Source organism: Oreochromis niloticus, linkage group LG8 (genome assembly GCF_001858045.2).
Source record: "Oreochromis niloticus isolate F11D_XX linkage group LG8, O_niloticus_UMD_NMBU, whole genome shotgun sequence".
Taxonomy (NCBI): domain Eukaryota; kingdom Metazoa; phylum Chordata; class Actinopteri; order Cichliformes; family Cichlidae; genus Oreochromis; species Oreochromis niloticus.
The window spans coordinates 1,760,003-1,775,139 of record NC_031973.2 but is presented as its reverse complement, the minus strand read 5'-3'; the positions used below and the strand labels follow the sequence as shown (position 1 = coordinate 1,775,139).

Here is a 15,137-nt window from a genome sequence, read left to right as displayed (position 1 = left end):
GACTAATGTCTCTGTTCTACTACACAGCAAATATTGGCACCCGACTTGACACATGTATTTATAATATGAATTTATTTCATATTATACTAATGACAAAATATACTAATACAGTGGGATGCAAAAGTTTGGGCAACCTTGTTGAAAGTCAGTATTTTCCTGTACAAATCGTTGGTTGTTACAATAAAAAAATGTCAGTTAAATATATCATATAGGAGACACACACAGTGATATTTGAGAAGTAAAATGAAGTTGATTGGATTTACAGAAAGTGTGCAATAGCTGCTTAAACAAAATCATGCAGGTGCATAAATTGGCAACACAAAAAAAGAGAAATGAAATAAATATTTAGTGTATATAAATGTGTGTGTCTCCTATATGATATGTAAGTGACATTTTTTTATTGTAACAGCGATTCATAGAGGAAAATAATATTAATAAGGTTGCCCAAACTTTTGCATCCCACTGTATATAGGAACATAGTGAAGACAAGTTATTTAAGAGAGTAAAGAGAGGTTAGTTTATTTTGGAGTAGAGCTCCATTTATTAAGAAAATGTTAAAAAGACAGGAACACTCTTTAGAGGTTTGTGGGTGGCTCTTAAAAGAGCCGTTGTGGGGAAGTCACTCGGACTTCAAACAGGCTACTCCTTTGGTTGCCAAGACACAGCTCCCTCCGCAGAGAAGTGGGCCATGAATTTCTCCCTCACCAGGACAGCCTCTCTGGAGGAGTTGTTTGCTGCTACACGACCCAGGCCTTGCAACGGCTCCACCACAGCAGGTGCCCCTCTCTCGTCCAAACAGCGCAGAAAATTGTGGAGAACACACGTTGCCTTCACACACTTCTCCGCAATTTCAGGACGGAGCTCCATGGAGCGTCGATACAACCTCCACTGTGAGGAGAGGACACCGAAGGTACCCTCCACTATCATCCTGGCCCTGGAAAGGCGATAGTTAAAGATCCTCTTCTCTAATGGGAGGAGGCGTCCAGGGAAAGGCCTCATGAGCTCCCGCCACGGCGGGAACGCTTCATCAGCCACAAAGACATGGGGCTGGGCTCCACGGTGTTCTCCACCAGGTAGAGGCTGGTCAGGAGGCAGATGGAGAGTCCCAGCCCGAAGAGCCTGACCAAAGGTGGAGTTGGCCAGAATACCACCATCGCTGGTCCTCCCGTACCCCCCAACATCAATAACGCGGAAGCGATACCTTGCATCCACAACCGCAAGGAGAAAAATGGAAAAAGTTCCCTTGTAGTTGTGGAACATGGATCCTGAGTTGGGGGGTGCCTTCGTCTGGACGTGCTTCCCATCCAGAGCTCAGAGAGGGAAGTTCCAGCGCTCCTGGAATCCCTCTGCAATGGACCGCCAGTCTGCAATTGAAGGCACAGCCATGAAATCATCCACTAGACAGTCCCAGATGGCCGTCGCTACCTGGGGGATGATCTGGCTCACCGTGGACACACCAACTCTAAAACTGAACACGATGGTCCTGAAGGAGTCCCCGGTGGCAAACACTGATAACAGCATAAATCGAATTAAATCGGGACTTGATGAGACCTTTCGAGTATCACTAGAAATATTATAAACAGTCGTCTCCATACCACAGTTTGCTATCAGTAAACAACGACGGCATTCACTGTTAGCATAACACATCCATGTTAGCAGTGTATAAACGATAGTTTAGCATATATTAGCACAGGTATCAATAAAGGACTACCGTATTAAACACTTTTACTAACCTCAGGCAGATGGACAGGCGCTCTGCAGGTGGGATTGAGCGCCTGTAGTTGGTGTCTAGGCGGGTGATTCTGGGACCAACACGGGACAGCAGGTCCTCAAACTGGGCGAGTGAAAGACGGTGATATCACTGAAATCGGCCGTCATCCAGGCGCAGCTCCTGGAGCAAATGGTGAAACTCACCAAAGTGCTCACGCCTCTGGAGGACCTGATGGACCCAGGTACGGCGAGGTGATAATGTTGGAAGAACTGCACAGACATTCACTGTGTGTTGTGTTTTAAATAAAGGAGTTGGAGCTCATTACTGTTATGGTCCTGGGTCTGTGGCCCAGTGTTTTGATTTTATAATATTGTTTATTAGTCTGTTTTCTTCTATTGTTCATGGTTACTAGTGTTTTGGTGTCTGTTCTGTATTTTCGAGCTTAAGGATTCATTTGCCCCTTTTGTCACTCTGGTCCCTGTACTGTGTTAGTATTGTCTCTGAGTTAGGTCTGTGGATTTCCTGTTTTACTCTTGTCTCATGTTAGTGTATTCTCCTTTACTTCCTTGTCTTGTCTAGCCTAATGAGTTCCAGCTGTGTGCCCACCTGTTCCTTGTTTCCTCATGTGCCTGTCAGTCAGTACCTGTTGTACAGGGCTCTAGAGTGCGACCAATTTGGTCGCAAATGCGACCATCGCCTGCAGCGCACCGCCTGCGGCTTCCACGCCACGCCATCGCCTGCAGCACCACCACTTGCAGCTTCCACGCCGTCACCTGGTCCTGCCTCGTCTGGTTCTGCCTGGTCCTGCTTGGTCCTGCTGCCACTATGCCGCCATCTTGTCCACAAACTGCTTGGACGGCACATCCATGTCCAGCACGCCCGGCTTTTCTACGGCTGCCACCTCAACGTCACCCGCCACTTTCTGGGCCACTGGGTGGACATCATCGCCCTCGTGGACGGCCTCCTGAACTGCGTCGCCACCACTGCCTTTCACGCGGCCGGCCTCTGAACCTGGTCAATTATGAGCTATTTAGCCATCCGCCCCCAGGCTAATCCCCTGAACTGTTCCTTGAGCTCCAGTCTCGTTGGTGGACGTTGTTTTGGACTGTTCCCTGTACTCCTGTGCCCTTGACAGATATTTTGTTTTGCCTAATGAGTTCCACCTGTGTGCCCACCTGTTCCTTGTTTCCTCATGTGTATTTTAGTCCCTGTCAGTCAGTACCTGTTGTTGCGTCATTAACGTCAGTTCTCTGTTTTAATATTATCCATCAGTTTCCACTGAGCAGACACAAAATCCTCACACAGACCCAAAATCACCAAGCCACTTCTAGCTAACACAACTGCCCCTCAGATGAACTCTGAATGCTTCGTTTTGATAAAAGAATCTAACAAAAGTTTTTCTTGATTTAAGGTTTCTGACATTTATTGTCTGATATTGTATCTTCAGAGTCTTGATTAGTGGGAACATTTCGTCATTCAAGTTTTCTTCTGTTTTGTCAAGAGATTTATTCTAAATGACACTTCTTCAGCTGAGAGTCTAAGAGTGAGGACACACACACAGTAGGTTTTGACTTGCAAGGGCGGTCACAGAGCGCTCACATCAGAGTGGGGGCCCTGTGAAGTGCGCGCTCTGTTCTTGCACTTGTCTTTATTTATACACAAGAGAAATGAATACATTTGTTCAGTGACGTGAGCATGTGCGTATGTGATTGTGTGTGTGTGTGTGTGTGTGTGTGCGAGGTCAGAACTGCTTGTTCAACTTCTTACTATCGCTGTGGGAAGATTCAGATAGAAATATCAGAACACGTTTTATAAAGAACAATCAGTTCTAAGCAAGGAAAAGGTCATCATGCAGCATTCTATCACAGTTAAACTTATATCATTAAAAGCTTATACTGACTACTAAGTACAATTTTCCCTTAACATGTTTACATCAAATTATTCCATGAGGAATAAACCAAAGAGTAGATCCGAGTCCACAGTAATCATATTCTATGGAAACTGTAGAGTATTTAAACTGAATATGTTCCTTTGTTCCTTCAAGTAAAAATCAATCAGTTCATCAAATAAAATCAGTCGTTGATCGACTCAGTTTGATTGACAGGACAGATGATCAGAGGTGTAGAGTTGTTACCACCCTGATTCAGATAGGGACTGAAGTATGGGTGGAGTTTGTGAGTGAAGGAGCAGCCAGCAAAGGAGTAGATCAGAGCTGCAGCACCTACATCATAAAAGGAGACCAGACCCTTCTCATAATCCACAAACACCCCCACCTTCTCAGGACCAGAATAAAGACAGAGACGGAATGAAGGACCTGCACAAGCTCTGTATTCATTTCCATTTCTCAGCACTACAGTCCAGAGACCTTACTGAGGTCTCAGCATAACATTTCCCTTCCTGTTGATTGACTCTCTGGCCACTCCTAAGTCCCAGTCAGTCTTTCCTTTAACCTGAACCTCAAAGTAAAATCTGCCTGAAGAGAAGCTCTGCTTTCCTAAAACACAAACACAAGCAGAAAATCTCTCTGGGTTGTCTGGAAGATTCTTCCTCACATCACCACAGTATACTTGCTTCCCATCATCAGACAGGATGAGGTTAGGATACGCTGTATCAGGATCCAGAGTCACATCCACTGCATACTGCTGGACCGTCTTCAGCTCAGCCTCAAACAGCTTCTTCAAGTCTTTCCTGAGTGTCTCCTCCAGCTGAGCCACAGCTCTCACCACAGTCCCCTCATATGATGGTAGACGGACTCTGACCTCTGTCCAGTCCTTGGTGGGTGGAGCAGCTTTCAGGGACGAGAAGCTTTGGAGGAGGTGGAGGTGGTCTTCAGAGTGTAAGAGCTGCTCCACCTCAGAGCTTCTCTCCATCAGCTCAGAGATTTCCTGTTCCAGATCTTTGATGAGACCTTCAGCCTGTTTCTCTGTAGTTTCCTGTTTGTCTTCGATCTCCTCTATGAGCTCCTTCAGGCGTCTCTCAACAGACTCCATCAGAGCCGTGAGGACCTGAACACCTTCTGCTTTCTGTCTGTCTGCAGCATCTTTACTCGTCTTCACCGACTCTGTGATCTCCTGAATCTTCAGTCGTCTCTTCTGGATCATCTGCTGAATCTCAGCCTCTGTCTTCTCCAGCTCTGCCTTCTTTCCTTCATATTCTTCTCTCAGAGGAACAAACTCGTGGTTCTTGTGGTCAAATACAGAGCAGAGCACACAAACACGTGTCTGGTCCGTCTTACAGAACAGCTCCAGAAGTTTTTCGTGCTTCTTACACATCTTGACTTCCAGGTTCTCCACAGCATCAATCAGCTGATGTCCTCTCAGACCTTTCTTTGTCAGATGAGGCTCCAGGTGAGTCTGACAGTAGGAGGTCTGACACACCAGGCAGGACTTCAGGGCCTTCAGTCTGGTTCCAGTGCAGACGTCACAGGGAACTTCTCCTGGTTTGGCAGCTTGTTGCTCTGAGCTGCTGCTGCTGGCTTTCTGCTGAGCTTCACGTCTGCACTGAGCAACCATCTCAGAGAACAAAGTGTTGATGTCTAGTTCAGGTCGTCTCTTGAACACCTTGTTACACATGGGACATTTATATCTGTCATTAGTGTTCCAGTGCTGAGTGATGCAGTTTTTGCAGAAGTTGTGTCCACATGGTGTGCTGACTGGATCAGTGAACACATCCAGACAGATGGAGCACAGAAACTGATCTTCAGATTGCAGATTACTGGCAGCAGCCATGTCTGCACTCTGAGGGAGAAAGGGAAGACAAATATTTTTAGTTCAATTTTAATTTCATGTTTAGGAAGAAAGAAAAAGAAAAGTTTCAGTATTTTACACTTTACATGTGTCCATCAGCAGTTTTGAGTTATTGCTGTGATGAGCAGATGAAGCAGTTTAACCCTCTGAATGACCAAACCTCCAGGTGAGAGTGAAAAGTGTGGAAATCACCAGAATGATCTCATTTGTCTCGGCCACAACAGACACGAGTTTCTACTTTATGGTGGTTCTTGGACCATAAAGTTCTTTGGCAAAGATGGTTTTTGAAGCTGTTTGAGGAGAAAATGTTCCAAAAATTTGATTTGAAAGAAAATAGAATAGAATAAAACTTTATTAATCCCTTGGTGTGGTCCCCTCAGGGAAATTATGATTCCAGCAGCACAACATCAGTTCACATTAAATACAAATAAAAAAAAAAAATCAAGCATGTACAAATAAATAAGAACAAAAGTGCAGCCTTACCTAATGTCCACCTACCGTTACTCATTTTATATTAAGATTTAAACATCTAGTTGGTATTGGTATGGCGAGTAACCTTCAGTAACAGTAATAAATCACAGCAATAGTACATTCATGTTGTAAAAAGCTTGATAATATATTAAGTAATCCAAAGTATTCAGAATACATTACTGTCATTGAGTAACATAACGGAATACGTTACAAAATACATTTGGGGCATGTAATCTGTAATCTGTAGTGGAATACATTTTAAAAGTAACCTTCCCAACACTGGATAAGATGGGGCCTGACATATCTGCAACAATAAGTATTTTAAAGGTAAAAATTAATGTGCAAACAGTGGCAAAGCGTTAGTGTGCTTTGTTTGGTTTATTGCACTGGGATCCCTTCCACCTGCTACTCCTACCTATCTCCCCAATCGAGTTGTACAGAAAATATTATTTTCTTCATTTTTGTTTCTACTAAATCCATGTTAAGTGTTAGACATGTTTAATTTTGCAATATTTTGAAATCCAATTATATATTTGGGTCTGAGTGGCACTGTGGCCCTGTCTCAATATGCGTACTTGCGTTCTCGTGGACTTGATACGTCATCAGTTGGAGACCAAGTACTGTTCCAATTCAAAGTACGCATCAAGCCAAGAACGTGAAAAATTCCCGGATGTGTTCTCGCTCCTCCCGTTTTATGGAGCATGCATCAGCGGTGACTTGTGTGGACTTGGTGCAGCCAAATATCCCAGAATGCATTTCATCCAAAACTAAACCATGGCAATGGCAGAGGAGCACGGCTAAAAACTTATTACTCTTTCTGGGTCACAAAATAAACTTTTAAGATATTTTCAGGTGCGAATGTAGCTGTGTAAACTTCAAATATCTGTTCGGTTTATCAAAAAAATCACATATTTGCAAAAGTGCTCCGATGTTTTCAGAGATGTCTGTTACCCACCAGCTCGATAGCTAGCCGGGGGGGTTAATAGAGGGATTAAACTGTCATGTAGTGATTGTGCTTAACTGTATGAGGCTTATTACACATTATAAAACAGATGATATGTAAGCGTTATGTAGCGAATTTTGCAAAAGTGCTTAAGATACTTTTTTTAATTATCTTTTTTTCTTAAAAAATCTACTACATCATGTGTATTTTTTTCATGTCATGTGTAACTTCCATTGCAAATATTAATCACAGTTAAATTAAGAGAGGACGGCAGTAAAAACTCCAGAGCTGTGATGTCATCAAGTACACTGCCGTTCCAATTGCAGGATGATAGCGCTGCGTTCTCACGTTCTCAGCAAATCCGGACTCCTGTGCGAACTTCTCTTTTAAAGATATCTTCTTATTTTGTAGTGTAATCTTCACTTGCTTCATCCAAAGCGCACTCTCTGTGTACTCACTCGCTAATTTATAGTCACAGTATTCACTCACTGTATCTTCAGGGATTCTCTAGCCTAGCTTAGCTCGTAAGCGACTCGCTACGAGCTACGTGCTTGCTACGAGCTCACCTCTCCCCCTGCACTTTTCTGTTCATTGTGTCAGATGTTTAGTTACTCCTCTGCCTCCTTTAGTAGTAATGATACTTATAATCAGTGTTGGTCAAGTTACTTGAAAAAAGGAATCAGTAACTCATTACTGATTACTTTAAAACTTGTTTTATTACTGATTACTCAGTAACTCATTACTGATTACTTCCCCAAAAAAGTAATCCTGTTACTTTACTGATTACTTATTTTCAAAAGTAATTAATTACTTAGTTACTTAGTTACTTTTTAAAAACACGATTTACAACCTGAATAGGTAATAAAGCGATAGATCTTTCAGCCCAATTCTACTTTTTCTGCATAATCCATCATACAAAATGTAATCAAATGGAAAAGTTTCTTTTTAAAACTTGTTTTATTAGTTTTAATCTTTTAACTTTATGCATCAAGCAAAAATTAAAAGATATGCAACATTCTGTGACTGGAAGTGTTAGGATGCCTGGGTCGTTGACCCAGGGTTTTGAGTTTATTATATTATTTATCATTTCTAGTCTTTGGTTTCTTTGTTAAGTTCTGTCTTATGGTTTATGTCTCTGTGTTCTCTAGTTGCTGTCTCCCTGTGTCCAGTCAGAGTCTGTGTCTGTAGTTCAGTCTGTGTTATGTTTCCTGTTTTACTTTGAAAGTCTGTGTCTCATGTTGCATCTGGTTTTGCTTCCCCTGTTTCGTTAGGCCTGATTTGCCCCAGCTGTGTTTCCCTCCTGTTACTCATTCCCTGATTGCTCCCTCTGTGTATTTAAGCCCTGTTTCTCTGTGTCTGTGTTGTGATCTACCCTCATCTAGCTGTGCGTTGCGTGCGGTGCGTGCGTGCGTGCGTGCGTGCGTGCGTGCGTGCGTGCGGTGCGTGCGTGCGTGCGGTGCGTGCGTGCGTGCTACACTTTTGAGTTCAGCATTAAAGCTGTTTTGAGTTACTTTCTGTCTCCGGAGTCTGCACTTTGGGGCCTTTTCCTGCCTGCACACAGCCTTCACATAACAGGAAGAAATTTGTTTAACATTTAAACCTATTTTCTGCACATTCCAGCACATAAAATAAAATATTTTTTTGTGTTTACACTCAGTCTTTCAAATAGATGCAAGTAAAACACAGCAGAAAATAAATAAAATCAAAGACTCAGCGGTCCTGTTGCTCTATTTTCACCTGTATAGCAGGCGGAGGTTTACCCTGGTGCAGGTGTGCCGCAGCGGTCAGTGGAAGAATCCACGAGTTTCTCTGTGAATTTCCCGTGGCAGCGCACTCGGTGTTTGCTCAGATGTTTAGGGGTTTTTTCACTGTAAAAATAAGTTTTCTTCCCACGCAGTGAACAGCGGACACTAATGTTTTTGTCAATTTTTACGGAATCAAACTCAAAGTAAGGTCAGTACTTCCACGCTTTAAACGCTGCACGCTCATACTCTCTCTGCACTCGATATATTATCCATTGTTGATCTGCACACAGCTGTTGCCACGAACGTCGCACTCGCTTACGTCACTGCCATGAGACACTCTCGCAAAAAAATCACAGTTTAGTAACGCAGTAACGCAGCGTGCTTACGGGGAAGTAACAGTAATCTAATTACCTTTTTTGCAATAGTATTCCCTTACTTTACTTTTTTCAAGTAACGAGTAATCGGATTACGTAACGCGTTACTGCCCATCTCTGCTTATAATAAATGTAGCATATTTGCAGCTCTGCAGGCCAGGATCATTGAATTGGAGAATCAGCTTCGCACCCTTCATACACCTGTAGCTAGCCAGGCCCCTGTAGCCGGTGCAGCCAAAGGTAGGCCCCGCTAGCTGTGCCCCAGCAGACTGCCTGGGGGAACAGGACAGCTGGGTGACAGTGAGGAGGAAACATAGTCTTAAACAGAAGCCCCAGGTCCCTGGGCCTTACACAGAGTTTCTCTCTGATTTCTCAGACTTTTTATCTGATTTAGTGCTCAGCTCAGATAAAATAATTATTGTGGGTGATTTTAACATCCATGTAGATGCTAAAAATGACAGCCTCAACATGGCATTTAATCTGTTATTAGACTCAATTGGCTTCTCTCAAAATGTAAAAGAACCCACCCACCACTTTAATCACACTCTAGATCTTGTTTTAACATATGGCATAGAAACTGAACATTTAACAGTGTTTCCTGAAAACCCTCTGCTGTCTGATCATTTCCTGATAACATTTACATTTACAATAATTGATTACACAGCAGTGGAGAGTAGACTTTATCAAAGTAGCTGTCTTTCTGAAAGTGCTGTAACTAAGTTTAAGAATATAATCCACCCACTGTTATCATCTTCAATGCCCTGTACCAACATAGAGCAGAGCAGCTATCTGAACGCTACTCCAACAGAGGTCGATTATCTTGTTAATAATTTTACCTCCTCACTACGTGCGACTCTGGATACTGTAGCTCCTGTGAAAACTAAGGCCTCAAATCAGAAGTACCTGACTCCGTGGTATAATTCTCAAACACGTAGCCTAAAGCAGATAACTCGTAAGCTGGAGAGGAAATGGTGTGTCACAAATTTAGAGGATCATCATTTAGCCTGGAGAAATAGTTTGCTGCTTTATAAGAAAGCCCTCCGCAAAGCCAGAACATCTTACTATTCGTCACTGATTGAAGAAAATAAGAACAACCCCAGGTTTCTCTTCAGCACTGGCTGTAGTTAAACCTTTACTTAAAAAGCATCTCTAGACCCAGCTGTCTTAGCTAATTATAGGCCAATCTCCAACCTTCCTTTCATATCAAACATCCTTGAAAGAGTAGTTGTCAAACAGCTAACAGATCATCTGCAGAGGAATGGCTTATTTGAAGAGTTTCAGTCAGGTTTCAGAGCTCATCACAGCACAGAAACAGCTTTAGTGAAGGTTACAAATGATCTTCTTATGGCCTCTGACAGTGGACTCATCTCTGTGCTTGTCCTGCTAGACCTCAGTGCTGCGTTCGATACTGTTGACCATAATATCCTATTAGAGCGATTAGAACATGCTGTAGGTATTACAGGTACTGCACTGCAGTGGTTTGTATCATATCTATCTAATAGACTCCAATTTGTACATGTAAATGGAGAGTCCTCTTCACACACTAAGGTCAGTTATGGTGTTCCACAGGGTTCAGTGCTAGGACCAATTCTGTTTACATTATACATGCTTCCCTTAGGCAGCATCATTAGAAGACATAGCATACATTTTCACTGCTATGCAGATGACACGCAGCTCTATCTATCCATGAAGCCAGGTAACACACACCAATTAGTTAAACTGCAGGAATGTCTTAAAGACATAAAGACCTGGATGGCTGCTAACTTTCTGCTTCTTAATTCAGATAAAACTGAGGTTATTGTACTCGGCCCTGAAAATCTTAGAAATATGGTATCTAAGCAGATTCTTACTCTGGATGGCATTACCTTGGCCTCCAGTAACACTGTGAGGAACCTTGGAGTCATTTTTGACCAGGACATGTCCTTCAACGCACATATTAAACAAATATGTAAGACTGCTTTCTTCCATTTGTGCAACATCTCTAAAATTAGAAATATCCTGTCTCAGAGTGATGCTGAAAAACTAGTTCATGCATTTATTACTTCCAGGCTGGACTACTGTAATTCTTTATTATCAGGATGTCCTAAAAACTCCCTGAAAAGCCTTCAGCTGATCCAAAATGCTGCAGCAAGAGTCCTGACAGGGACTAGAAAGAGAGAGCAGATTTCTCCTGTTTTGGCTTCCCTTCATTGGCTTCCTGTTAAATCCAGAATTCAAACTCCTGCTCCTCACATACAAGGTCTTAAATAATCAGGCCCCATCTTATCTTAATGACCTTGTAGTACCATATCACCCTATTAGAGCACTTCGCTCTCGCTCTGCAGGCCTACTTGTTGTTCCTAGAGTATTTAAAAGTAGAATGGGAGGCAGAGCCTTCAGTTTTCAGGCCCCTCTTCTGTGGAACCAGCTTCCAGTTTGGATTCAGGAGACAGACACTATCTCTACTTTCAAGATTAGGCTTCAAACTTTCCTTTTTAAGATAAGATAAGATAACCTTTATTAGTCCCACATGTGGGAAATTTGTTTTGTTACAGCAGAAAGTGCAAAGTTATATAGAAAAATTAGAGAACACTGGAATACAGAATAAGAATGAGATACTGTACACAACTGTACAGAATAGAATAGAATAAAATAGAATAAAATATACAATAGGATAAAAATAGAATACAAATGCTATATACAACTGAGTAAAAATACAACTTTGTCAGAAAAAGATTATTGCACATTAGTGTTATTGCACATGTGTGGATGTGTGTGTTTGATCAGTTGAAGTCTTTGTTGTGGAGTCTGACAGCAGTGGGGAGGAAAGACCTGCGAAATCTCTCCGTCCCACACCGTGGGTGCCGCAGTCTCCCACTGAAGGAGCTGCTCAGTGCTGTCAGAGTCTCATGCATGGGGTGGGAGATGTTGTCCAACAGGGATGACAGCTTAGCCGCCATTCTCCTGTCACTCACCACCTCCACTGGGTCCAGAGGGCATCCTAGAACAGAGCTGGCCCTGCGGATCAGCCTGTTCAGTCTCTTCCTGTCCCCAGCAGAGATGCTGCCGCCCCAGCAGACCACACCATAGAAGATGGCTGAGGCCACCACAGAGTCATAGAAGGTCTTCAGGAGTGGGCCCTCCACTCCAAACGACCTGAGTCTCCGCAGCAGGTACAGCCTGCTCTGCCCTTTCCTGTAGAGGGCGTCTGAGTTATGAGTCCAGTCCAGTTTGTTGTTCAGATGAACACCAAGGTACCTGTAGCTGTCCACAGCCTCGATGTCCATACCTTGGATGTTCAGTGGTTGCAGTGGAGGATGTTTGTGCCTGTGGAAGTCTACCACCAGCTCCTTGGTTTTACTCTGGAGGTAGTTCTGCTGGCACCATGGGTCAGTTCTCTGTACTCCCTGTCGTCCCCATCAGTGATGAGGCCGACTATTGCAGAGTCATCAGAGAACTTCTGCAGGAAGCACTGGGTGGGAGACATCTGCAGAGTAGAAGGTGAAGAGGAACGGAGCCAGAACCGTTCCCTGTGGGGCCCCCGTACTGCAGACGACCCTGTCCGACACACAGCCCTGATGCTAAAGCATATAGTTAGGGCTGGACCAGGTGACCCTGAATCCTCCCTTAGTTATGCTGCAATAGACGTAGGCTGCCGGGGATTCCCATGATGCATTGAGTTTTTCCCTTCCAGTCACCTTTCTCACTCACTATGTGTTAATAGACCTCTCTGCATCGAATCATATCTGTTATTAATCTCTGTCTCTCTTCCACAGCATGTCTTTATCCTGTCTTCCTTCTCTCACCCCACCCAGTCGCAGCAGATGGCCCCGCCCCTCCCTGAGCCTGGTTCTGCCGGAGGTTTCTTCCTGTTAAAAGGGAGTTTTTCCTTCCCACTGTCGCCAAAGTGCTTGCTCATAGGGGGTCATATGATTGTTGGCTTTTTCTCTGTATCTACTGTACAATATAAAGCACCTTGAGGCGACTGTTGTTGTGATTTGGCGCTGTATAAATAAAATTTAATTTAATTTAATATTATAAAGAAATTGTAAAAGTAGTCTTTTGCATTGTGAAGTTTTTTATTAGTGTGTGCTTAAACAGGACAGTCGGATTTGTCCAGGGTGTACCCCGCCTCTCGCCCAGTTTCATCTGGCACCCAGTCATGAAAATGGATCAATGAGGTTTGGTGATGGTGTTGCGCCACCCTTTATGTAAGTCAGATTTAACTTCCTATTTCTGTTTATTGTTCATGATGAAAATGGCGGTATGTGAGAAAAAAAACCGAGAACCACTAATTTATACAGAAGCTCTTCTAACTAGAGCTAAAGAAAACAGAAGCAATAATAAGAAGAGGAAGTGCGGAGTCAGCCTCAGGTCAAAAGGACAGAGAGTCTGTTCCAAAATTTTGTTTAGGAAGCTTCCTCACGGAGAGATGTCACCTGGAAGTGTTTGTGTGGCGGCCATAATCAGGGCTGGTCCAATTCTCCACATACTGAGGAAAGGAGCTCGAATGCTTCTGTCATGGTCCTGAGTTTGGTGACTCAGTGTTTATCTTTTTGATTATTAATATTCTTTGTTTCAGTTAAATTCTTTGGTTTTGACTCTACACCTCCCCTGTGTGACACGTCCCTTGTCTAGTTTCCTGTCTAGCGTCTCCCCAGCCAGTCCTGTGTCCATGTTGCAGTTTGTTACTCTTGTCTCTGTGCTCCATGTTCTCTCCGACTCCGCTGTCAGCCGTCTCCCAGATTACTCCCAGCTGTGTTCCCATCCTGTTTCCCATTCCCTCGTTACTCCATTGTGTATTTAAGCCCTGTGTTTTCCTCTGTCCGTTGTCCTGTCGTACCCTCGCTGCTGTGTGTATTCCTTGAGCTCCTGTCGAAATTCCCAGTTTTCAGTTCCTGTTTTTTTTTTTTCTTGTGGTCTAGCTTCAGTTCTTAATTCTCATGTTCAGGGTCTGTTTTTTGTGAGTTTATTTTATGGAGGTTTTTCCTGTTTCATGAAAACAGTTACGAGGAGCATCAGGTGGGCTCGGCTCTGAACGTGAGACTAAGTAAGACTTTTAGTTTGAACACTATGATAACAGCTTTGAGCTGATTATGCATTTGTTCTGATAACACCTCCGCTCCTGAAAATAAACTCTCCTAGCAGCAACTATCACAATCACAACAGGTATAGGTTCTGTGCCATAAACATTCTAATTCACATTTTATGACTCATTTAAATGTCCTCCTGAAGGTAAAACTCTTACAAACACACAGGCTGTAACGCCAGCTACAAAAATACTTCTACTCACAATTTTCACTCACAAACTGACTCTGAGCCTCTTTCTTGGGTTTTTGATTGGTTTATATGACCTCCATAAAACATTGGCGCGTTGGAACATGTGTTCTAACCCGGTGAAGTAAGATCAGTGTTTTCTAGTCTTCTGCAGTTCTCAGCGCACGGCTCTTCTCTTTTCCTAAGTCCTTATCATATCTCCTACCAACTTTTCCTTGACCTCAGTGTTTTCATCGAGGTCAAGGAAAGCAGGTTAGGAATATGAGATAGGAGGTACTTGTGGACACCCAGAGGTTTATTCCAAAGTCCTGAGCAGTGCCACATGAGACCCTTTAAACAGCAGCTCCATGTTTCTACAGCGGATCTGTGGCTATATGAGTTCTATTGAACCAATGTGACTGTGATGAACAGAGCGATGAGCTGCACTCACCACTGTTGCTGAGAGAAACCTGATGGACTCGGCTGAATCTTCTTTCAGAGACAAATAGGACGCAACTGCAGCTCTGCTCCTTCACACGTTTACTTTCACTTCTGGAAAATGACGTTGAACTGAATTGAAAACATGTACATGCAGAGGCGGAGCAAGAAGTGGAATGTCTTGCTCCACCTCTGCATGTACATGTTTGCAATTCCTCCATTAGGATCAGCTGGTTTGTAGCCGCTAACTGGTGTAGCAGGGGGCAGGAGTGGATCCTGAATTTACACAGTAATGACGGCATCAGGGGATCAGGAGAAACTCAGCTGTTTTCTTTGAGCTGAAATGATACTTGAAATTTAAGATGTTAGAAATTCATTCTTGAAACCTCTGAGTTTTCTCTCCTTTCAGCCTGCTGCAGGTACAGGTTACACCAGGTTAAAAGCATATGTTCATCTACATTTCTGTGTTTTTAT

At 43.3% G+C, this 15,137-nt stretch overlaps 1 pseudogene; it reads right to left on the bottom strand.

Moving 5' to 3' along the window:
- Positions 1-3,327: 3,327 nt before the first annotated feature.
- Positions 3,328-15,081, bottom strand: LOC100695755 (E3 ubiquitin-protein ligase TRIM39-like; annotated as a pseudogene).
- Between the last annotated feature and the right edge of the window lie 56 nt (positions 15,082-15,137).